This window comes from Fopius arisanus, unplaced genomic scaffold, assembly GCF_000806365.1.
Source record: "Fopius arisanus strain USDA-PBARC FA_bdor unplaced genomic scaffold, ASM80636v1 scaffold00086, whole genome shotgun sequence".
In the NCBI taxonomy this organism is placed as follows: domain Eukaryota; kingdom Metazoa; phylum Arthropoda; class Insecta; order Hymenoptera; family Braconidae; genus Fopius; species Fopius arisanus.
The window spans coordinates 349,931-376,804 of NW_011887825.1; the positions used below are offsets into that span (position 1 = coordinate 349,931).

Below are 26,874 nucleotides of genomic sequence, written 5' to 3' on the forward strand. Positions count from 1 at the left end.
GGGGGAGGGTTGGAGAGGGCAAGAATGAGAAAGACTAGCCAGCGGAAACGGCAAAACGCGGTGCAACGTATAGCGCGTGAACCTTGCCTCTAGAGTAGACGCTTCCAGAATCCCATAAATCAGGTCAGGGTTGGCGACGGCGTTGTAGCCAACGGGTCGAGATGGAGAGGGAGATCAAACAGACGGTGGGGAAGAAAACACACGAGTGAGGTTGGCGGGTAAAGGTCGACGCACAACAATTCTGCAATTTCGTGACTGCGCATGAGTGCAGATACCTCGTGGTCGTAATTTCTCCGAGACATTTGAGTTTAAAGGCGCCGGGTATCAGCCTCTTCTGTTGAGTATCTAGTTCATTTCAAATGGAAAAGTGGAATTATAAATCATGGAGCGTCATTTGATCCACTCAATTGAATTATACCGGGTGGAAATTGGCATTAATTAATGACTCAATGTGAAAATTAGCAGGCAGTTTGTCTTCAGGGATCATTTCAATTATTTTATTGTAATTAAAAAAGGGTAAATGAGTTATCAGTATATGAGTTATTTATTGATTGTTTTGGGAATTATTTTGACAGCGGGTCCTGACATTTTTATTTTTTGAAAATTTGGTGGGAGTAATATATGATTGAAAAAAAATATATATATCAGTGAGCCTCACTAGAAATTGTGACTATTGACTGAAAACTACAGGGTATCACTTCAGTTTGCCCTGGAGGGATTTGTTCAAATATTTAGATAAATATTTGAAAAATACCAGGATCAATACGAAGACACGTAAAAAGTAATCGGAGGCTGGCAGACATCGGCGAAGGGGAATCTAGAGGGTTTGAGGAGACGCAGATGGAATCAGTGCAGTTTGGAATATTGGAAAATGCCGACGATACGAGGAAGACGAGGGACGTGGAATTCCCTCTGTGTATGTGGTTTTTCGAAGAGTAGGGACGCAAGAGGACACTATTTATGACGTGTACGTGGTGTCTCGGGGGAAAAAAAAAAGTGCCTCTCCTACCAAAGCCCGCACTACCCACAACCAAGCAGAACAGAAAGATATCACTCTTGAGATTGACAATATAATGCACACAAGAATATAACTCATGAGTTGAAATCGTGATGGGGAAAATTGCCATGAAGATGACGAGGAAAATGGAGTGGATGGAAAGACGATTGATTCATTGGACGCGCGTGCCCGACTTCAAATCACCCAGGAATAGATCTCGGAGACGAGGTGGAATTTCGAGGCCCACGACTAATCCATCGTGCGTCTTTATTGCTCTCTACTACATTTATAAAATGCAGGACTAAAAATGTGATTTCACATTTTCAGGTCCATGACACCTTAAAACTGTAATAAATCGCTTTTTGACGGGGTTTTTTTTTTCGGATTATTTCTGGGTAACATATGCCCCGGGTTTTCACCTAAGTGGAGTGCTTTTCTAAAGGACGACATTTTTATCATTCCAACAACTGCTTGTCAAAAATATTCGATCTGGGATGAACAAATCAGGGGCATTCGAGCTCAGTCTCATACACGTGCCATAAAACATGAACGCTCATAAGGATAACAAAGCTGGCAGGTGTGCAATCCCAGTGTAATTACATCCGAGCACGTATCTTACCCTCTGACGGTGTCGGGACCCCTCCCCAAGAGGGAAAACAACCGGGGAAACGTCGTGAGCGTTGGTTTATTTAGCCACTGGCCCCCAACGTCCGAGGGACAACCAGATAGGTCCATTCTGCAAGGTGTAGCATAGATAAGGCGCTCGTTGCGTTGAAACGTCCCCTGGCGCTCGTCCCCACCCTCTTCCCTCAACCGTACTACAACAACCCGGCTTTTTCCCACTCGCTAAAGTCATATCACATTTATAGGTCCTCCAGTCGTCGTTACACCGGACCTAGGATCATTCGCCCGGAGAGAGAAATTACGGTCCGATATACCGCGTAACCCCTTCCCATTCCGCAATGTTTCGAGTAATTGGGTAGTGAAATCACCCCGCAACATGCACACACTCCGAGAATCCCCCTACAATTCACTCTGAGAGCTAACGAAATTCGGGGCTACGGCTGCTATATACTCCTCAGAATGAGGCTCCCCCTCACCACCCCCTCATCCTCCAGCGGCCGCCCTCATTGCTCGAGATTTTCCGTCTGGTTTCCAGGGAACGAGCTACATCGCCGAAAGCTAAGGTACTAATTAAAGGAGCTTCTCTTCTTTCGTTGCTAGTTCCTTGGGATTGTTCTTTTCTTGAGAACGATCTTGGATTTTCTCTTGCTTTGTTACGTACACGGAGAGAATTGAATAGTCCAAATTGCCATAAAAGAAAGGAGCACAAATTTTTCAAAAATATTTTATGCAAACATCCAAGTGTTTTAGCCGTCGAAAAAATATTCGAAAAAATATTTAATATTTTCAATATTTTCTCCCGAGTAATTACAAGATCCATTCTGCCAACGAGACTAGACAAAGTAAATCGATAGACCCCGGTTAAAAAAAAAAGCATCGAAACCCGATGATTTCGTGAGAATTTCATCAATCAACATCCACAGTTTCAATATCACTCCCGATTGTCGATGAGATAGCAAAGTGGAACTAATCCCTAGCTACAGGTTTATACGAAAAAGGGTTATAACAACGCTGGCCAATAATAATCCCGTGTGCGGTGGTCGCTTCCCCTCCCCCTTTTTCCCCTTTTTCTTAATCTCGATCATGGACGTGATACAAAGCTAATGATCGTAGAGCGCTCAGACGTCGACGTTGAAACATCCTAATCATCGTAGATGGCTCCAGATAAACTCAACCAGTGAACGGAGAAATGCTGGATTATTACAGGGTAGGTATAGGTTATCTACGCGTGTCCCATTACAGGGATGATTATTCGAGGTTGGGCTTGGACGTTGTTAGAAAACTAGATGGAATGGGGAATTGAGGAAGGCTATCACATCAAGAGGAGGGCATCAGACGAATCGACCGAGAGGCTGGAGGCACCTGAAAGAGTAAAGAAGATCGTCGTGAAGGCGGATAACAAGTACGACAACGACAACCCAACACAAGGGGGTTGGAAATGGGTGGAAGGGGGTGGAGGAGAGGAAGAGTGAGTACAGTTAAGTAGATATAAAGGAGCGTTACTGGACGTGAGTTCAATACGCGCTCCTCGAGACTAGCTGTCACTAGCATTGCTCAGCCGTCGGTGCGCAATCCAAAACTGACCGCGACAGCTAACCCCCGCTTTTGCTTAGTCCCTATATCCCAATCCCCCTCACCTTCCTTGCCACCCCTGTCTCCCAGAATATACCCGCGGACCACAACAGCAGAAACTTATACTGCCAGTACGATTGATCCGTCTTGGCCACTCACCATATGCCAACAACCAAAAGGTACGCCCTTTTCTCGCATCTTTTTCTTCTTTCCTTTTATTCACATCATAGGACTAATTTTATCATCATAATTTTACTCTCAATCCTGTGGCAATGTTCATTGAATGAAAAAAATCGAAAGATCTTGTTCATCAAACGGTAAATTTTGTAGAAAAATAGGGAGAGGGCAGTGGATAACTTGAATCGATTTGGATCTGATGAATTGATGGCATTCTCAGTTACTGCGATTGATCTTCAAGTTTTCATAAGAGTTAGAAGATTGAAAGGTGCAATAGTGAGAATAAGGCTTGATTCTGAAGTCATGGTGTCCGTGAGGGGAAGATCGCGGTATCGAGACATCAGAGATGTTGCAAGTTGGTCGGGTATGTGTTGGTTGGTGGATGTGTTACTGACGGAAATCGATGCCTTCAAGCTGATACCCACCCAGTAACTGACCAATCGATCGAACAACAACGGTATATCCCAACGTGATGTCGTTAGCGTCATGTCACGGGATAAAACCGGAAGAAGAGAAGCCGAACAAGATGACTGGTTACAAGTTGAGGTTGTATCGACACGATTATCGCTTGGAAGGATATCCTTCACCAACAAAATAGGCTTTTATTATAGAAATGTCCGAAGGAACGGAGGCCAATAAGGCTGATGCTTATCGTTGAATCGGCCCCACCGACAATCATTTTCAACTTGATACTGAAAAATACTCTTGCTGAGTTTTTAACCGTGAGGGTAGCATAATGGAGAGATGCAACTGGCAACGTCATGCACAGATCATCAGCAGTGGGGAGGGCACCTCGTCAATTCCGGTAGGTATAACGAGAGAATACCAATCCCCAGATGATCTTGACTCTGAGATCTACAAAAGTCCTTGATCTACACTGAGCTCTTTCATTTTTCGCAATGAGGCGTGGATTTTTTATTTTTTATTTTTTTTTTTTTGCAAACTTCATGGAAAGGGTGAGAGTAATTCTCGTGGAAGTGAATTCTCCAATTCTCATTATTTAAAACGAAAAACGCACGGACCTCAGCAAACTGTAATGACAGTTATTACCGGATGGATGCTCAATGCACTTCTATACAGTTTCCGGTCACTCCTATGCACTTTTTCAAGGGAACGAAACAGCTCACCCGGTGATTGATGGAACGTCAGTCATGGCCCAGCCATCAATCTACTCTTGTGCTGCTGTAACAGCCGCCACCATACATTTATTATTTATTATTCCTGGGATAGCGCGACGGCGCCCATGGACTTCTTCTCATTTTGTCCAACGGATGAGACCCCCTCATCCACCCCCCTTTTTCTCTTTTCACCAAAAGAGCACTCATCGGCAAACCGAAAAGGTTCTGAGGGTGACGTAGCAATCGTGCATTGGTGTTGGTGCTATTGGTGAGCGTCACATTGGCCCCTATAACACATAACGCTGCCGCCAACTTTTCATCCTCCGGTGCTGCGTCACGAAACAAATACACATTCGGCCAATCATCCTTCGACAATGACGAGATATCTTGCCATGATGACTATACTCAAACGTCAATCACTCGTGGTGCCTTCGTAGTCGACGCCCTGGTCAATCATTAGTTGTGAAATTCTTCTCAATCATCGTGGACAATTAAAAAATGCAATTCACATTCCAGGGTGATTTATGTTCGCATCGATATTTGGTTCAGCTAATTTTTTACATTTTTTCCCTTTCTATCATATATCGTTAATTCATCTTCCAATGAATTAATTAATAAATAATTATCAAACAACAGTCGAGTGTTCATCAATGGAAAGGGCGCTGTCATTCAATGAATAATTAAATTCCCCCCAAATGTGTGGAGGAAAAACAATGGCGAATATCTCAATTTATTTAAAGACTTCAATGAAGGAGTAGAGAAAGTGAAAAAATAAAATGCAGTCGAGGAACAAGTGAACCCTCAGAGTGAGGGAATTGTATAGGTGGAAAAGTCGGCTCAGGAGTTTCGAATTTCACGTTTGCAAAGGGGCCACTCGAGAAGGCATTTGGCAACACGATATCTCAAGCCGGACATGCAAGACACTTGCACCTGAGCCTCTTAAACGTTATTTTTTATCACTGCCTTCTAACATTCTAACCACTGCGTAAACAACTACAGAAACACACGGAGAAACATGTCCGCAAGTAATACCACTCGAGCCTCAAAATTATCTGATTTATTTCAGCTCAATCACTGATGGTAAATGACACATGAAATTTCAAGTTAAAAATCTCGAAATTTTTCAACAACGACCAGTGAGTGTTTTTCATTGAAATTTAATTTTTTTAATTAATTTTTTTTTTATTCGGATGACTTCGCAATTGCAATTTCTAGAAATTTTTATTGCAATTTCTAGAAATTTTTGTTCATTCATTCATTTTAGTCATTTCGACCCCAAAATAATTTTTTCCCATCAAAATACTCAGTATAAAATTTTAATTGCAGCATAAGGTGATATTTTATGATAAATTTCTATCCTTGCAGTCATCAGGCTCCATCTGTCAGCTGCATAGATAATACAGATTGCATGACCTCAATCAATAAAATGTCTAATGAATTCCAAGGGTATTTGCGGGACTAATCGAAGAAAAAGAGATATAAAAAACAAATGCAACTGGTTCAAGCCGTTTCGAATGGCTCCCGGGAATAGGATATTTAAGATTGGAGTATGTATTTGAGGTAGGTCGGGGATGAGACCTCTATATATAGGTATATTAAAATGTACCAGGAAGGGGGGACAGGGGCAATACCTCGTGCTCCATTCATGCAGCCAACGGAACCCCACGCTCTCTCCTCTCCGTACTACTATGTATTATATAAGGCCTAGGTGGGGGAAGGCGTAAAACACCAATCTTTTTATAGAATTCCAATTTTCGAGGAATTTTCATTCCAAAATTACATATATATATGTATCAATAGAAAAAACCATATGGTAGAAAAAATTCTTTTTGCAAATTTGTAAAGGGTTCCGTAATTTTTTTCGCAATTTATCCAGTTATTAAATATTGACAAATTTTATAATAAATTTTACCTCCGCCTGCGAGAAAATGATTGAATTTAATTCGCGAATCGAGTGTATTTTATCAACGATGGTAAATCTCGAAAATCACATTTAACTTATTTATTCGCTTGGTTTTATCGAGCTGCGCTATCGATCGGGTTTGTGAGTCAATGGCCCCGTGTATATGTTTCACCGGTTCGGTGGCGATAAAGAGACTTAATGCACGAGCGAGCATCGACCTTGCAAGTTGCCCCGATAGGTATGTGTACACACAATTGCAATTGCGTGTGGATATGAGTTCCGTGTGGGTGATGGGGGGAAGGGGGCAGAGGAAAATAGTAGATGACGGAGTTCGTTTGATTTTTTTTTGGCAGAATTCTGTCTAAATCATCGACGATAATAACTACCGGGAATGGTGTATGGGGAATGCCTGTTGCGATCACGAATCGGGATAAATTATAAGGGTCATATCTAATCGCCAATACCGTACATGCACGGAAGTGCGTTAATTGGAAACGTATTTATGCGTTTGGCCAGTTGTTGGGGACTCGAGAGGGTATGGGTAAATGTGTGGGGGGTATTTGCACGTTTACCAAACACTATTTGTACGTTGACGCGATAACTTGGCAATTATGATGAATGGGCCTGTCCTCGCGAGTTAGATAATAGGACCCGCGCCTTTTGCCGACACAATGCGCATGGGCCGATTTCTGCAAAATTTCTATTCCACTTGGGTCCAAATAAATTGAAGGAAAAAAATTAATAATTCATGATACAAAAAATTTTTATCCAAAATGAATATTCCGTTTTTTTATTTTTATCCGGGTTCTCGAATTTTGAAAAAAAAATGGAGTGAAAAATGAATAACTTTAATTGAATCGGCGTGATTTTCAGTGAATCCATCAGAAATTCATTGACAATTACAATTTATCCCTGAGCCATTCACACCGAAATCACAGCGTTACACATTGAAGTGGAGCTCGCGGGAAAGACAAATAGACTCCCCTAAATTCTCATTTAACATTTAAACTAGAAATAAAACCAAACGCTTCCCCATTCACCGGGAGTTTTATTGTTCAGTCCATTAATGGGACGCGTTTCAGAAAGATGCGCGAGAGAGAGTCGTTTCGCAAGTTGATTGATCGGTTACTTGAATGTTTGCTCCGGTTTATTCGCCAGCCTCATCGCCGCTCAACTCGAATTGTCACGTCCATCGATTATTCCTCGACATTTGCCTGATTGATGGCCGAATGAATCGATCGATTGACGTTTTCTCTGGCGTTTCACCCATTATCTCCGATATACGTGGATACATATATATTTTCCAATATTCCGAGTGACGGATTACATTCCGCGTTGAATTAAAAAATAATAATAATTGGAATGAAATTATAACTTTAATAAACCAATCGGCTGAATAAAAATCCCGAGTATTCCCGACGCAGTATTAAAAATATCTTGAAATTCCAGCATAAAAAAATTTTTTATTGCATAAAAAAATTAATTGATTCGTCAATCAAGAATTGTATGGAAATTTTATATCACTTTGTCGTAGTCGAACATTTAAATTTTTTGTTTCCTTTTCGAGGGTAATTTTTCACGGGAGTAGAACAAATATAAAAAATGGAATTTCCCAGTTTATTTTGAATTAACCAATATATTCATCACTTGATGAAATTATATCACGCGATGCAGAAGCACATGTCAATCATCCTAACATTTATTCCCCCGTGAGTTCCAGAGACAGATGCACACACGAAGATTAAACGAACTCGAACATTTAATTTGACAGTTCAAAAAATATAAAATATTGATATTATTCATCGTTATATTTAGCTTTCCATCACACATTGCTGAAAAATATTGTCTATAGATACGAGTGCACGTGACACGTATACCAAAGTGTAAAACAATTCACACTCCACTCGTTCCCCAGATGAGAGAAAGACAGGCCATGAATTTGGCTTAAAGAATAAATGAGAGAGTGAAATCGTATGTGTCTCACGATGGATGGGTGATTTGTCGTGCAGACCGAGGCGTCCACTTACGTCTCATTTAAAAATAGAATTGAGTTTTGAGACCTTGTGAAATTCACACGATATTCAAGTGCCATCAAATGATGTGAATTAATATCTATAACTTTGAGTTATTTGTCTCAAGTTTGACGCTCGGTTCGAGAAACTTCTGCCGTCATCATCACTAGATATTTTCAAGAACCCAAAATCAATTCCCTGGCTCAACACAGGTAAATGCCATCAATTTTTTTAATTACTTTTCCTCTAATTAGCAAACCAGGACAAGTGCACTTGGCTTGGCCTCAATTATTGACGCACATCACCTGATAAAATAATAGGCGATATAATTTTTAAACACTGTATTATTAATTAACTGCAGAATTATTTCTCTTATGGAATATGTGTAACAAATAATAGGAGAGGCCGATTGCAGAAAAAATACACTAGATGTTTGTTGTCCGATGACTCAATAAATCAGCAGAACATTTTGACACTCTACTCCCAGCCACGCACGAATAATTAATCAACTAATTAATTCCATTTGAACGGAACGCTCAAGCTTCTATACGTGTAATCTCGTATTAGTAATGTCGTTTAACTCCACGGTGAGACGTTTTACTCGTTAGACTTCCCGCTGTGAAACACGGAGGCATATACCATATATATTCTCTCTCTCGGCCATAAGAGAGTGTCAGGTGTGCGTTACTGTAAGCAATGAGACGACATTAACTCCCGTTGTTATTTTTATCTTCATTAAGAATATTGTTCTATTCCCGATCCAGAAACAACTATTCATTCACAACCTGGAGCCCCATTCAACTTTCCAATAGTCGACCCCTGTGGCCCGAGAGATGTGCAAATTATTTTTTCACTCAATCCACTTCCCGAAAAACAATTGCTATTTTTTTTTATTAACTCAACGATTTTATTGTTGAGTAATAAAAATACTCATACTAATTAATCCATTTATCAAATGAATAATTTCTGTCTCGTCTCATTCTCGAAAACTATAAATGATTTTTTTCGCATGACAATTCAACGGAATTTGGAGAATTTAGTGCACATCCGCATCATTAATATTCAATGCACATTGAACGGAGGTGAAAAAAAATATGGAAGTTCAAGTTGCCTGGCAGTTGTGTATGAAGCAACTATCAGCTCTCCGAGACAGTCGAATTGTCATGGGCGATGATCGATGTGGCGCCTCGACGCGTCGAGGCCTCATCCAACACCACCCGGCCATCATTCGTTTGGAATAATAACGAGACTGAAAATTAATCAAGACGAGCGTACTCTTTTTATTTTCCCCCGTAAAGTATCATTAAAAGAAACAAAACCCGACGAAAAAATAAATAAATAAGTGTCCGCATGATGAGCAGCGGAAAGCAGATGGCAAAATTGCAACGAAATAATCCAATCAAAAGATTTTCTCCGACTTCATCCGATTTTCGTTAAAAAAATAATCAAGATGTCAATTAAAAATAAATATTGAATTAAAATCATAATGAATTAGAAGTCGTGTAAAAAAAAAAATTACTGCAATTACTATTAAATAACTGTAATTAACCGTGAAATCACAAAATTGGAGTGCAATTCAAATTAACGTTTTTGTTGAAGTTTATTGAGCAATTAAAAATCGTCAACAATATTTTACGGGGAAAAGATATAGAATTGAGCATTTGGCTGAAGGGATGGGAATGGGGGGAGAATATACCACTGGTCAGCCTGAGGGCTGCGTTATTTTAGTCAAGAGGGATTCTGGCAATGTTCGCACAATCATTAACCAGTGTATTATTACTCTGGGTTGGATATTAATTGATTTTGAAAATACAATTTTCCATTTGAACGATCAAAAAGCACGAATGTTGCCTGTTGTCCGGCGCTCTCTCTCTGTACCTCATACTCATCTCCCCTCGACCCACCCGGCCCTCCTTCCTCACTGTTTTTATCCCCTCATTCCTCCCACCCACCCTCTGGCAATGTCCCTATAATGCTCGAGGGGAGTGTACGAGGTGTATTTGACATTTCTATGACCTGCATCTCGTTTATTTTAATATGATATTATAATATTTTTGGGCCAGTGATCTATTTTTGAGCTCTCACATATTACCCATTTATGAACAATTCGAATTGATTATAATTTTAAAATGCTGCCATGTGTGTGGCAACCACTTGAAGTCAATTACAGTACTAGTGATTACTCGACTTGAATTCAGTGAGTAATTCACAACGCCACAATTTCAAGATCAGAATTGAATAATCCGAGATTAAAAATGGTGGGTCAAATGACATGTCCCAATGTGCTCATTAAAATCCATGGAACGAAAAACCATCAATTGTATGACATTCGATATTCCCTCGTCAACTCTTACCCGAACAATCCATAAATTCCTCAATGAAATAAACCAACCAATTTTATAACCCCAAGCCCGTATATTTCGCGGTGAAAAACCAGTTATACAGCAACACGGTTATATATAGATTATTTTTCGATATGAAAAAGAGGATAATAAAATAACGAAAAAACCCTCAGCCCATTGATAATTCAAAGCTAAACGATAACTTTTCCCATGCTCATCTGTCGTTGTATTTTCCCTCTACCCCACACCATCCCCTTTCACCCCCTTTCGCCCACTTCCACCCACACACTGGAATTCTCCAATGAGATGTATGGACAAATACAAGCGGGATTGGTCTATCGGTGCGTGAAATGGAAATCGAGCGAAATGAATTTGTATGCGAGGCTTTTGGTGGGATATATGTGAATGAAGCGCGCGGTAGGAGGGTGGGTGGTAGGGGGAGGAAGTGATCTAGAAGAGGGGAGTGCGGTGGCCGCGGGCCGCGCCAAATTAGCGCCACACGCCGGACCGATCTGCTAATATTTTTTTCATAAAGCTACCGCTCATGATTTCCACTCGCTTTTCCACATGTGTCCGACAATTCCTATCTCTCCTCGTTCACTCCCCGTCACGTATTTACAAATTTATTAAGGGAGTTGTAATTATTATCGAGGAGTAATCCCTTTGAGGGGAGAAAGGGATTTCAATCTATCGGAAATGAATTTTACATTTTTTCTCATTTTTTTGGATTTTTCAGGGTTTTCATTTGCTCTTTGAGTGTCGCAAACGGGTGAGGAAAATATATTTCAAAAATGCCATTTAATTATTTATACACATATAATTATAAAAATCATTGTTGAGCATCTCAAAATTAAATGAGGAATGGTGAATATGATTTGGAAAATGAGACAGGAGAACGGCACGTTTTTCAACGATTTCAGGCTTTTTTTGAATTTTAACGCAATTTTGTTCTGCATTTGAGTATTTTCTTTGCAATTGAGGTACAGTTGACTCGGCATATTCCACTCCACCGGTGATTGGAGTAGAAACAACAAAACAACACGAGTCAGCCTGAAGGCACAAATATCGATCTCATACATAATTAAATACCAGTACACTGGTAAAGCATCACAAAGAGAGCTTACTTCAGCTTTGATCTGCTGACAGACGGGGGCCGTCATCGACGACTTCAATAGATCCCCTTTACCTCCAACCCTGTTGTTGCTCGCTGAATCAGTTCGGAATATGTAACATGTTAAGGTATGGGGTACGCCACGCAATACTTCGACAAATGTGCAAACCCCATGGACCTTATTCCCTCTTCCGTTGCCTCACGTCAATATAATTAATATATTTATTTTTCATTTATTAAATCAAATGGCGAAATTTATGATGAACAAAATTTAATTCCATGGGAAAAAAAATAGAAGCTTCAACTTGGACTGGAAAATTATGACTGTGCATTCATAATTATTGTGAAGTTGAATAATTTATTTTAATTGGCCGTCACAATTCACGATAAATTGATGAAATAATCGGCCGGGTGGACTTTTACCGGGTGAAAAATAGCTTTCATTCGAATTGTCAGAGAACTAAATTGCAAACTCTCAATTTTTTTTTTTCCTCTGGCATGTACGTTTGAAACCCAGATGCAGTGAAAGCCGATGAATATCTTATCGCGATCTCCACTCAGACCTCGTATGAGAATAAAATTAATAAAAAAAAATCGCAGTCCCGAGGTGTTTATCATAAGACCAGAGACAGCTAGAGACAGGTGTAACCACGGGCAAATCACATAAACACGAGTTTCCTCACTTCAGCGAATCGTATTAGTTAGCATTCGAGCTGACTTTTCGCTGAAATAATTCCCTACCGATTGGTGATATATATGAAACCAGCTTAACTCGCCTACGTTCTAAACGATTTATCAATCACCCACTCGAACTACGTTATGGGAATTTTTTTTTTAAGGTACGTGAGAGACAAGTTGAAGTGTGTCTAATATTAAGTGATAGAGACGTGAATGGAACATTCAATAGCTGATGCTATTCGTGAGAGACCATCCAACTTATTTGGCTATCAACAATCAATTTCTTCAATTCAATAAATTTTCCATGGAAGCCTATACCCTAAACCTTTCTCAGTTCGTCCTATGACATTGTCAAATGAATTGAAAAATAGCGCTGGTTATCGATACGATACCGCGATTATCCTCTCGAGTCAAGTGGTGTATTGGTGTGAGAATTCCAAGTGATCGATTGCGGAACGCATGGCGCAGATCGCCGGTTGCATGACATTTGGATAACGCGGTATAAGCGCAGCCTTCCACATCAACATCCAACCGAGACTACACGTGCGTTACCAGGTGTGTGAAACTTTTACAAACTATTCACCCATAGGTGTGCGGGAGTTTGGTTAACATACAGTCACAGCGCGCAGGCCAACGGGCGCAACAGAGATGGATGTTGACGTACGTTCACACGTTACCCGGTTAGAATTCAATGCGAGAGGTACGTTTGTGTGTACAGAACACACCGAGTGCGATTAAGTGCATAAAAGCACTTTTTATCCGCACCAACACGCTCTCGCGGGAAAAAAAAAAGAGCGCGAGAGTGTGGGAGAGAGAGAAAAAGAACGTTTACCAACACATAATTGCCAACGAACGTGTCATCACATCCTTTATTCACTCGTTATAATTTTTTTTTTTTTTATCGTTATTTTTTCTTCCCCGCGAATAGATCGGCGAATGTTTTATGACGAGGGCAATCCGTCATGCGTCATGCGCCAGATAGTTTTGATTTCTTCTTAGTCAGAGGTAAATAAAAGTGTCATCACCTGGATGGGCGCGGGCTTTTTCAGCGAGGCTTTAAACTCTGTTTATGATTTCGTAGACTTTGGGTAAAAATATCAATGACACATCGCTGAATTAACGAACAATTTATGACGCGCAGAATGGAAATTGTGACAGGTGATTGGAATTATCTCGGCGATTCATTCAACTTTATCGCGAATATTGTTGTTCTTTTTTATCTCGCTCGGTTGGGTCAATATGAATGCACGAAACATTCAGCATTCTCCAGGAGTGAAAATCACGATTTTTTTCACTCTCTCAGTTGTTTAATTGGTGAATAATATCACGCGGAATATTTCTCGATAATGCACTCAACCCCGCAAATATTATCACTCCATTTTCCTCAATGTTTTCAAATAAAAACCACTCACTCAATTCATCCACCACCTGTACACACACCTTCACTATTGTTTATATAACCCGTACTAGACCGTGGCTATTCGATAAGATAATGACGAATGCGAAAAAAAAAAACACCTAAAATCCTCAACACCGGGGGATTGAAAATAATTCTGGAACTCACCGCAAGTAGTGGCTCCAGATGGATAAGATCCGTCACTCGTACCGGTGACAATTGCGATTCTGATTACTTCGTACCCATGCCAAACGATGAAATATGAGGTCTCTCCGTTTAAAAACCATATCTCACAACATCATCATCACGTGTTTAACTGCCCAGTGGCAGTACTCAATATTTCCAACTCGGTAAAATAAGAAACTATTCACAATCACCGGATGATTCACTCAGGTGCTCAGACGTATCGATAAATCCGCGTCATTACCAGCACATTTGTATTTTCCGTCGATAAACTTTCATTCACTGATTATTTCCGTGATTAACCCCCAATTAATCGGCACAGTTTTTCACGGGGTAATGAACACCTGCAGTTCACAGTTTGGGATAACTCGTTATGTAAACAGTGAATTGTTTTTGTTTTTTTTTTTTGGCTTTTGGAGTAAAAAAATTAGCGATGGCGCGAGGTTGGGACGAGGTTGGATACACCCTACCGGATCGGCAGCACGTGGCGCACTGACGGCTCCGCGTTCATCCCCACCACTCGGTGGTGATTCCCCGCTCACGGAAAATCCCCTCCCGCGGCCCTGACCTATCCCCACCCTGGGGAGGGGCACCGCGCATTCCTCCCTCTCCACCAACATCAATACACCATCGCCACAGTCCCATTCCACTCACGCCCCCATCCCACCTAGTACAATATATCTGCTCAGTTGTTTCTCTTTTTTCCTCGTTTTTCCACTCTTTTCCTCTCGAGATGCTCTGGAGCGATTTCTTACTCTCAGGGTACGGGGTCGGGGCGATTTTTCGGTTGGGGGAGATTTCGGACTGACCCCATGGTAATTGTCAACTCGTTGCTCGGAAATTGGTGGGCAGAAAAAATATCGCGAAAATCGACGCGGAGGGGACAGAAGGAGGAGTTGAAAGAATTTCTGAAAAAGCAAAAAACTGAGGAATTAATTGTTTAAGAAACGAATATTATGATATGGATTTTTTTTTTCAGAAAATTACCGGGGAAATGTGGATTATTTGGGGTTTGGAAGGTCAAAACGGAATTTTTTAGTCGAGATGCAATTAAAATTTTTTGATTTGTATAAATTTTCAATGATTAACATGCTCAATTTCTCGGAAAACCTCCCGTGCCAACCCCCATTTTTTTCCGCAGTCTACAAGAATCTCGCGGTTTTCCCGCGAAAAATATTTGCTCTCCCCCGCCGAATTCCCTTCACGCAATACCTCCTCCCCAAAAAATGCAAACATTAAATCTCGCCTAGAACCTTCCAAAGCCCTTCAAAAATTCCCTAATTAAGCACCACCATTGTCCCCCAAAAATCCCAATAATTCATTACCCCCCGAATGTGCTCATCAACCCCAATTGCAATGACTCATCCCCCCAAAAAAATCGTAACGTTTTTCATCGGTGCTCGGCCCCAAAAAATTATCGAAAAAAAAAAATCCCCAGCAAGACCTATTCACACAACTTTTACGAGCGCAATAATTTCTAGAGAAGAATGAGGGGATTCTCAGTGTATGTATAACGAATCGTTTTCCGCGTTTCTTCTGGAAAGCTGCGGAATGACAGTATACCGGGTACAAGTGGTGGTGGTGAAGGGATGTTAGAGGGGGATGGGCTTGGAAGTGAAGGCGAAGGACGATGGGTTAGGTTCCATGGATCAGGGAGCTCGATAGCGTGCCGAAGTCGAGGCGTACGGCAATAAATCCATTTTTCGGTGAAGGGTCGGCGGTGGGCAGAAGGGAGGGCCCAGGGAGTGAGAGAGTGAGAGCCGAGAAGGGTCTGATTAGCAGCCTGACTCGACCGTACAGGATGACAGCCCGGTGAGTTATAATATTGCCCATCCATCTATTTATCTACTCTCTATCGCGTCGTTTCCCGTCTCTACGATTCAGCCCTACCATTGCACCCTCATGTGTACCCCCTCCCCCTTCCCGAGACCCCCTCAACGCCCCTTATAGCCATACCTTTGAGTTTGAAATGTCGTACATCAACCAGAATGGGAGAAATAAATAAAATTAGGACGCGCATTGTAATAAAATTCCGGTGGGAAACAAAACACATTTTTTCCGGAGATAGATTTCACTATCTACATGATTCATCTGTGATACATAATAATATTTCTTGTCGAGGGAATTTTTTAAATTGGAAGACACTGGTGGCAATTTTTTTTTAATTCAATCAAAAAATATTTAGATCATCTTTTCTAACAGAATCGAATCTCTCCGCCTTTTGACATAAAAAAATTTGGAAATTATATTGCACCTAGACTTTAACTCGTCACGATTTAAAAAAAAAAAAAAATGATTTGCGAGTGATTTAAAAATTACCCACACTTAATCTATTCACTGAATTTATAGATTTGTAATTTATATGGGCTATTTATATTGAGATTGCTAGAGGCAAGGTTGAAACAAAAAGGTGGGGGGAAAAGGGGGGGGCAAACAATATAAATAAAATTGGACATGTTACATGGGGCGGGAGAGCTACCCATAAGAGAAAAGTGTGGATGAGAGAGGGAGAGAGATGAGAATAAATGAAGCTCATTCGATATTACATTGAGGTGACCCCTCGCAAATCTTTGGACTCTGAAAGCAAAACGCCCGGGACACCTCTCTATACATTTTCAACTGGAAAGATGCATCCCGAACTTTCGACGGGAACCAGTTCATATATCTCAAGTATGGTCGCCATAAATAAGCTAACCTGTCCGTTCGTTCTGTTCGCCGTCGGGCGATTCTCTTCTCCCCCATTCCCTCCCTCTTTTAACCCTCCATTCCACCTCGTTCTTCTCCACCTCCTCACCCCACCATCGTGAATTTCCCCGCTGGGGGCTTATAATAATATTCGATACGCGGCAATTGCCGTAGACACCCATTCCCGCGTGATTGACAATTCCTCGGAGATTCATCCAATTTTCCAAAACTCCACAACTGCTATTTTAATATCATGAATATATTGCGAAGACAAGGATGAAGAATATATTGATTGACAATCGAGTGACAAGATGGTGTAGAGGAATACTCTTCAGTATCCAATCTCTGCACCCAAATGTACAAAGTAGAAATAATACAGCGTAATGAGCTTACACCTTCATCCCACGCATTAACGATTAAACCAGTGCCTCCATACCTCGTTGTAATCCGGTTTCTAAGCGGCCTATGGTAGAGCATATCGATGACGGGGTGATATGCAAAGTTGTTGGATAAAATGACGATGAGGTAGAAAATCGCTGGCTTCCGTCTCGCATGCTAGAGTTGTCCGCAGTCATTTTAATCTGGTAACTGCTGCATCAAGTATTCATAAAACTGTACTAATGGTTCAATTTGTGACAGATTGTGCCGATACTCTGCTCAATCGAGCTGTGGAAAATATTCATAAAAAGCTTTTACGCTGGTGAATTATAATGTATTCCTCACGTGTAGCATATATTTTTCGGCTGTCTGATATTTTGAAGCGTTTTTTTTTTCCCGCATCCGGGGAGTTGCTCTCGGATTCCTGTCGGTCACCGCAGATTTACGACAGGACCTTTGAGAGAGATGGAGCTTATAGAAAACCAGGGTGGTTTTGTGCAACAATGAGGCAATGCCATTTGTCACAAGGGTGCCTTCCTACTCGTAATAACGTTTGGCTCTGTAACACAGTCGTGCTTACCAACAGACTCACGGTTTGACCTTTTGCCTCTCAACTCTTGTCGCCGCGTCCTTTTCGTGATCTCTAACCAATCTTTCGATGATTCCTATTTCATTCACTGTGAAGGCAAACAACCCTCGACTCCATTTTTAATTCTAAAAACTGTTATTGTACAAAACGTACAGTGGAATTGTTGACATTTTTTTTTCGACCATTTTAATGGGTCAATCGCGTTTGACCCACAATAGGTTTCTATCGACATGTAAAATCGGACAGATTGACCCAATGCCATAACATCCTGAAAATCACGCACTGGCTCCAGTGATTTTCAATTGCTAATGCCTCCCTAGATCCTCTCATCGCCTCCACTCTCGTGTCGCACAATACCGAGAGCTGTCCCCCGATATATTTATGCAATTGTCATACAAATTGCCCTGTTATTCCATCCGGACACCCTGCCCTCGAAGATATCCTCACGCATTTCCCCTGAAATTCCAGATTGGATTGGATTGGATTGAACATATTTTCGAAGGAATCGGACCTCGAAAAGAATTCGAAACAACGAATTCACATCGATTTAGCACGTTGAGACGATAACAGCTCGTACCCCTCGACACGCATGTGGTGTGTTTGGCGAGGCGTGGGCGACGAAGAAGTGCAAAAGATAGAACGTATACCCTTGGAGTTATGACGAGTCGACGGGCATAAAATTCTCAAAACCGATAAGATTACGGTTGGAGCACTTCTTCCACCGAGTCAGTCCCTATCATCGAATTTACGATTATCCCTTTTCACCGCTTCTTCCTTCAGACAAGAATGATAAATAATGATTGAGACATTTAAAGTATCTCGATCTTGGAATACGCTCATCGATACTCTCGATCAATATCATTACGATTTATATCGATTCTTTTGATACTTCCCGATGTGTTTCTATTCATAGGTCTCGGATGTGTTGATGCATTGTTTACGCCTTTTGTTTGTTGTGGGCTGAGAGTTGAGTCATCGTTAGGTTCTCAAAGAAGATATCGGAGGCTCTCTGATCCATATAATGCAACTTCAATACCGAATTCATTGACTCAGCATGACGGGGCTGTCTTCTCCGGCATCGATTTGAGTGACGAGAGAAGAATATAGTTTTTCGAGGGGCGAACTATTCATTATTGCCAAATGTCACCGAATAGTTGAGGGGACGTTGAAAAAAAAATTTTTTAACGCTAATTAATCGAGATATTTGCATTTTGATATGTGAGTCGGGACGATGAAGTGTGTTGAGCACAAAATGGTGGAAGGGGGTTGAGAGGAATCGGTTGGCGATCAACTGGCGGTTGTACGTCAATCTGATGGAAACAGAGGGAGCCCAAGTGCTGAGGAATCGAGGGGGGGCCCAAGATGGCCGCTCGACAGCGCACATACGGGGCCCCGGTTCGCCGGCATCACCGACATTTAGCATAAATCACTCCCGCTCCGGTCTCTTTGTCTCCATCTCTCGCTCTCGCACGCACTCCTGGGGCCCCGCCATCCTATGACCGCTGCAAATACAGTCTTTCTTCCTTGTATGCCTCCACCTTCTCTGATCCCCTACCACTCGAACCATCACCTTGGCACCCAGCAAAATTTTTTTCGAGCTTTTCGTAACGTTACCTCATTTTTAATTGTCATTGCTATCTCTATTCAACTTGGGAATGCTGTCCAGAACGAAAATCTGGGTAAGGATATTGAACCATCTAGTTGGATGGGTCCACTTCGGAATTGAGAGGAACATCCTGAAAGTGGAAAAAAAAAATCTCGTCCATGTGCGTGAAGGTCAAAGCTCTTCCAGGCTCCCAGTTTTTTTTTATCCCTCATTGACGATTTTTTTTCCAGAGAACGTCACCATCGATATTTATGGCGATCCCCAAGACCCGAGGGTTTTTTGAGGCGGTCACCACTAGATATATATACCTCGGTGCAACCAACGGGATACTTTTGGGACGGTAAGTCTGTCATCGTTTTCGTTGTTCTCATTTCTGAGTAGAGAACACAGTGGAAGTTGCATTTGTGATTGACACGCTCGGCCCATCGATTTTCCTCCCAAAGAAATTACCCACTCCCTGGAAATATATTGATAATTATTTTGGTGGCATGCGGTGTAAAAAATCCAAGGATTTCCATGGCCCGTCAAATGGTTTTTTTTTCACCTCTGGGACTTGCGACTTTCGAGACAAAAAATCATCACTCGTTCAAGTCCTTTGTATCCCAGGCGCAATGACTCACTGCGCAACTTCCGTTGCATTTGGCGTTGCACGAGATTCTCCGGAGATTAGCCCGCCAGAAAATTTCGATAACGATTGGCAAGATGTTTACACATAAAAAGGATTGGACTGAAGAGGCCGAGTCGAGCATCACCCACGCAAACTCGTAAAGTCATAAGTGATCTTCACTACCGGTTTTGCAGCTGCGCATTTCAAGAAAACTCGAGCCTCCAGCAATTATCCTATTCCCTCACAGTTCATTGGCCGTCAATCAACCGATAACTATCTCACTCTGCATATGAATATACTTTTCAATTCAGTCTATGAACCTCGATAATAGCTGATTAGTAATTATAATAATTACACTTGATGAATTTAACATATAATTCCACTCAGCAACACCAGAGAATAACGAGTGCGGGGGAGCTACATCGAGTCCTGGAGAAAGTGTCGTAAAACACTGGAGCTCAGCTGATAGGACCCCAATCATACATATATACCGAGATATATATATATATAAATATCGTAAAGCGTTTTACAACGCGAGTTAAATGACGCTGAAAGTGAGAGCGCTTCGTTTCGTGCCACTGGGGACTGGATAGTGTTCTTTTTTTTTTCTTTTTAACCACCAGGAAAATGTATAGGTCTGTGAGTGTCAGGTGAGTCGCGTGCAGTCAATCTGATATGACAAAAGTGAGTGTCACGATTGGCGCCTCGTTAATTACTATCTAAATAATGACTTTTTATAATCATCGGAGTGAGAAGAAAAAATCATTTCTCATGTTAAAGCAGCTCTACTCTTTAAAAAAAATGAAGAAATAAATACTACGTGGGAGTTCCGTAATTAGCGTGTGAAAAATATTCTTGAATAATTTAAAAATTTGAGGAATTGGTGTATGTGAAAATAAATTTCGGAGAGGTGAAATGGGAAGTTGATTTTGCGTGAAAACCGATGAAATTTTGATAATTCACTCTGTGTCTGGTGAGTTAATAAAATTGCGTGCACCTTGTAATCGCTCACGCACGTCCTTGACGCCATAAAATCTGGCGAGCCCTCCCCACACAAACGCATATCTCACTTACACCGATTTTACCTTCGGGGACCGCTGCAGGTTAGTCTGGTTATACGATATCATAAAAGAAATCACGTGAGAATTTGGTGTATATTTTCGTCCGGGGATATCTTGTACCAACACTGTGAGGGTAGAGGAGCGATCAGGTTTTTGAGGCGCAGCTGTCTCCTCGGTGGAGGCGAAACCACGTCACTCTGGCTTCACTCTCTCGGGCTTATTCGCCCGGTAACCCATGAATGCTTTTCATTATGTCTCTTATCTTAAGCCCCCATCTCCCTCGTAACCCTTTTTATTCGCTCTCTATCATCGGTTGAATTTCCTCGACGACGCACCTCTTCGCTTTCTCGCCAAGTCAATTTACGCAATACACCAATATTTACATTACAAGTGAGAAATTCAATTTGATGGATATCATTTGCGGGGCAAAATTCATGAAATCCAAATTCTCAAATTCAAAGTTATTGAAAATTCTGTAATTTTGAGAGAGAGGTGCACGTGAAGACGAGAATTCCGGTATTCATTTGCAATTCTAATTTGACGTGGGTATTCTCTGTCGAATTGAATTGAATTTTCTGTATAATCTGATGTTTGTATCTCAAATCAGGAGCTGTATTTGACCGACATTATTTGCTCCACTCAATTTAACCCACTGTCACCAGAATTTTAATGATCAAGTAGTGAGGGTCACCGTTGGTCTCGTAATTTCATGTGTTCTTCCACCAAGATCTCAACCAGATTTAATGAAGACGTGGTTGCATGATTTCCTCATCCTTTTCATCAAGTACCCAGCCATTCTCAATGTCAAATCATCACTTTGATTGGCATGACCGATGAGACAAAGTGATACAATAGCGTCACCGTTCTCCGGATTAAACACTCGATTATAGATCGATGTTTGTGCACACGCAGAGATGAGTGTAATAGGTGAGTATCGGTGTCGGTACACGGGCCCAAAATTGATAGCTCACGCCCGACGAAAGGGTAATTTCGTGGTCTACCCCTAGGTGTATCAACAGTGAAACGTAGCACGCCACCCTACCAAATGCTCCCTCTCACCCGTCGACAGGATGTGTACCAACCCGGCAGAGTGGAGGAGAAGGTTAATCGTGCTCAACTCTACCTCCAATACACATCCAACCAGCACAACATCCTAGTGGAATCGTGTTAGCGTGTTAATTCATACGGTAATTCCCTGGCATACGTGGTTAATCAAATCTCTCTTCTCTTGATGACCGGAAGAGTTTGTTTTTGACTTTCCGAGGAGAAATTTTCCAAATAATCCACGACAGAAATCTAGAAAAAATTTCTCCTGACCCTCAGGAATAAATTGATTAATAAATTATTACCAAAAAATCGGAGCCGAAAGTACGGAGCATCATGTGGAAATTGTGCGAAGGTTAATTTATGACGGTACCATGGTTTTTATTTCGTTGGTATAAATAATATTCTCCATAAATTAATGAAAGACAGACTGGCATTGACGAGGCAGGAAGAATTCATGAAAACGATTGAATCAAAGTGTTGATAAAGTTCGATTGAGCTATTTTTTTTTCCTTCTATCAACTCTCTCTCATTTTTCGCGTTTTTTGTTAGGATTCGGTCAGCCGCAGCGAGCAATTGACACTGATCCATCCGTCACAGGCAACATTGAACGGAATTACAGTCAATTCGATGTTGCCCTGCCACTCGAATTGGAATCGGCGTTTTGTGCGGTTGTGTTATATATCCCAGGAAAAGTGTAGGTGCACAAGGGAAAAGCGTAATACACACATTTTCCCCAGTTTCAAACCTTCTCCCCTTTCTCCCTTTTTGTATGTACACATACCATCGATTGTGAGGTCGTTTAAACGTATAGAGACTCATCTATCTCGAATAAATTGACGGTTCAATGCACGATGCGAATGTGCAATTTTTATGGACGAACAGTTCTCAAACTATTTTATGGTGATTTACCGGTGTGGATAAAAGCATAAAGTGCCTACATACCCCTCCACTCGCACTCTTCGATTGTGCGAATATTGATAAATACGTACTCAATTATCCGAGTAGATAATTTATTAATCGGACGAGAAATTTTTGGTAAAAATTACCGTTCCAGTAGGATAAATCCGTAGCTATCACGTATCCCTCTCGGAAAATTGATGTTGAACCATTCAATTTACAATAAACAAATTAATTTTACGGGAGTGAAAATTTAATGATCCCTGGATAATCTCGTGCTGCGAAAAAAAATTCAATGAAGGGTGCACAATCGAATAATCCACTCATATAACGATCTGGTGTTTTTTTTATATCCATTTAATTATATCCAATTGTGCTTAGAACAACACATGGCAGAATGAAAAAAAAAAAAAATAGCAACAGCGCCTCGATCGGTTGCTATCGTGTTCTCGGAGCGTTAGAAACCAGTGAATTCAAGTGGACGTGACTCTTCGTATAATATTACATGCTATTAGGAACGGAATAACTGCCGGATGAAACGCGACAGAGGACGATAAACGTGAGAGGCAGTTCTTCAAGATGCGTGCCACCCGGTCGTCACCATAGTGTGGCGGTCGGCTCTTTTACCCATTGAATAATAAGTCTCCGAACGTCCACGTTATTCTGAGAGTAAAAAAAAAATTGCCAGTGTGTACCTTGCCAGATGTCGATGGAAATACAACTCTATCAGCTCAATTAACCGCCCGACTGTAGAAGACTGCGGGACAAGTAAAATCACGACTTTTTTATACAAGTGCGGAAAAATATTTTTTTAACCCGTGGGAGATTTGCAGGACGAATCGATGGTGGGATATGATTTATTTATTATTTTCGACTTCTTGAAAATTGAACGGAAAAATTTGAAGGGACAATTTCATTTCACCCATTTGCTGTTGACCTCAACGCATCAAAGAAAAAGTCTTGAGAGGACAATGAGGTCCGGTGAAACCTCTAGCGGTACTTGAAACAGGTGCTGTACACAGTGGTACCTTTTATTCTCCAGTTTCATATTACCCTTTGGGTTAGCCCATCACAGGTGTAACCCTCCATACACCTGGGTCACCTTTGCCAACCTGTTCCTTTCGGTAGTCAAGGGCGACTGCCTTGAGACATTCCACACTATTTTCTTTTATATTTTTTTTTCAGATTTTTATATAAATCGAGTACATACCCCAGAAGGATATCTCAAAACGCCAGTAAATTAAAAAATAATTCTCGTAAATTAAACTCAATACAAATTGGAGGTGTCACTCAATTAGTAATTGTTTATGATATCATAACCGGAGAAATATTAATTGTATCGAAAAAATGATACAGCTCTTTTTTTTTATTGATGAATGGAATTAAATTCATGTGAAAATATTGTTTTTCCAATAATTTTCAATTTCGTTTATTCGTGAATAATATAGGGAGTTGATGAAATAAAATGATTATTATGATTTGATTGATGCCAAGTGGAATGATGAATTTTGGAATGCCGAAAAAATATTTGAGGCTTTTTAACACGTGATATGGAGTAACCTTCGAGTGTCGGTGTCGAAATGATGTTAATTCCCCTGAATGTTGATCAACGGTTACACAATATATTCCACTTCATTCATTAGTTTCCCTCTTCCCGATATAACTCTCCGATTAGATAAATTTTGCACATTTTAATAGCTACTGAGGGCTGCAGAATTCTCCAGAGACTTCACAACGGTATTATGAACGTATGAACGGTTATTAGCCCATTGTGTTTATCTTCTTTCTCAATTAGCAAATATCATTCTGTAATGAAACGTGACACGAAGCGTAAATAAACGGGGATACAGCCGCGGAAAAGAGGTATAAAGTGGCTGAAAAGTCATGTGTACGTGTTGTGAGGGGGTGGCAGGAGGCGGGATGGGGGAGGGAGATCGATTAAAAAGACATGAAGGAAGAAGGCAAAACGAGAAGGTGGAGAGAGATGGAATATGTACTAAGGGGTTGTGTGAAAGCGGAAAAAGGGGATGAGAAAAAAAAAAGAATAGGCGCTGAGAGATATATACGAAAAAGCTCGTTCAGCTCGAATTGGCTTTTCGAATGGGGCGGGATAATGCGACACGACGCGTTTCGTTATAATTATCTGTTTCGTCGTGTCGTTATCGTGTGGGAATGGATCGTAATTAGTGAGGGGGTGATACCTGTGGGATTTAACCCACACGGCTAGACTGATTGGGGTGAAAATTATGGGTGAAATCAATTTGACCCACATAGTTTTGGTTTCAATACGGTACAATGGTTTCTCCATGACCCAATTGACGGTTTGATTTTGTCAATTAGAGGAAATTATTGACTCCACATGCCATTCCTCTCGTAGATATCAATCAATCCAGTCTGATTATCAACCCAGCAATTAACTGAGATGAGAAAAATAGATAAGAGATAATAAATAATAGATCCTTGAATTTCCAATTAATGAAATTTCTAAATTAAATGGTTTGGCTGACCTTTTCAAGCCACTCGTCATAATTCACGGATAAAAGCATAATTTAATGATGAATTCGTGACGCCGTAAATTTCAGTGATTTCGGAAATGAAGAAATTCCATCGAATGTATCAGTAATAATCTAAATGTCTGTCAATCGAGGATGATGTAAAATTTCTTGCCACTCGAAACTCGGCAAAGAGGTCATAATTCAAACTTATTTATTCCACTCGACGAGAATATTCCGTGAAATCATTCGTGTCCCAACGACCTATCGAATGGACATAAAAATAATCGTCGGGCTTCTTGACTCACGACGAGACTATTTACGAGCTATAGATCACCGGGTGATGTTACCAATGGAGGTGAAGAAGGGAAATGGCCGATGTCGAGGGGGCTAAATCATTGGAGAGAGGGGAAAAAAGAAAGCATCGGTTGACGGTGGAACCGTCGAAATTCATCAGGAATGTCCGATAATCAACTGTAAATCATCCCCTCTCTTCGTGATGGTGGCTATAGAATGAGAAAGATGTCCACCTTGTCTCTCACTCACCTCAACCTGTACTCCGGATATACCTGCGCGTGGGTCAACCTTTATGGCGGGCATAACTCGCTTGATTTCTCTCGAGATTATCTCGTTATTTATTGGAACGGCGGATATACGCAGTATGTCTTGGACTTTTCGGACCCCAAAAATATCTCCTTCGTCTCCAACCAATGTCCCAGGAAAAATAAATAAATGTTGAATTGGACGTACTGTCCAAACTACATACAAAAAAAGCCGTTCTCAATCGAGTCAATAAATCGCTCTGCATCGACTAGGACGGAATCATCGGAGGAGTCGATTTATTTCAGGAGGGATCGAAAATTCAATATTTCATTGTTTTACTCTTCGAATAATCTGGAAAGCTATAGAAAAATTAATTTATCAGTTGAATTATTCCAACAAAATTCTATTTCAAACCAATAAATCATTGTAAAATGCCTGAAACGCCCCAGAACAGCCCCAAAGCTCCCGTCAAAAAATTTCACCATGCTCACCCCCGTGCCTCGTACCCCATACAAAAAACCTCCTGGCAAAATTAATTAAAAAAAAAAATTCCAGCTCCCCCAGAAGATGGCAGAAAGCCGGAGATATCTCGCGAGAAAGTATTCGCGAATGTCCTGCAGAAATATCCACCCGCGGATATTCTCCCCCGTCTCAACTTCCCCGACGAAACACGTAGCCGAGAGAATTGGGGGGGCGATGGGCCTCAGGGCGTTTTCACAGCACTGAAGATCGTTCCGAAAGAAAATTTCGACTATAAATAGCAGTGTATTTCTAAACGAGGTACAGAGAGCGCATTGGATCTAAATTATGAATTTCATCAGCGGCAGTCTGCCGTTTCATTTCACGTTTAGTTCCA

General features: G+C 41.0%; 1 protein-coding gene across 2 annotated transcripts in view; it reads right to left on the reverse strand.

Moving 5' to 3' along the window:
• The window catches only part of tio (tiptop), a 73,025-nt gene that overhangs the window by 29,613 nt on the left and 16,538 nt on the right, over positions 1 to 26,874 (reverse strand). Inside the window, exon 1 of one of the 2 annotated variants that reach the window (XM_011311255.1) lies at positions 14,099 to 14,589. The exons of the other annotated variant lie outside the window; for it this stretch is intronic. The gene's annotated coding sequence lies outside the window, so the exon portion shown is untranslated. Of the gene's footprint in view, positions 1 to 14,098; positions 14,590 to 26,874 lie in introns of those variants that run through there. 2 annotated transcript variants of the gene reach the window in all.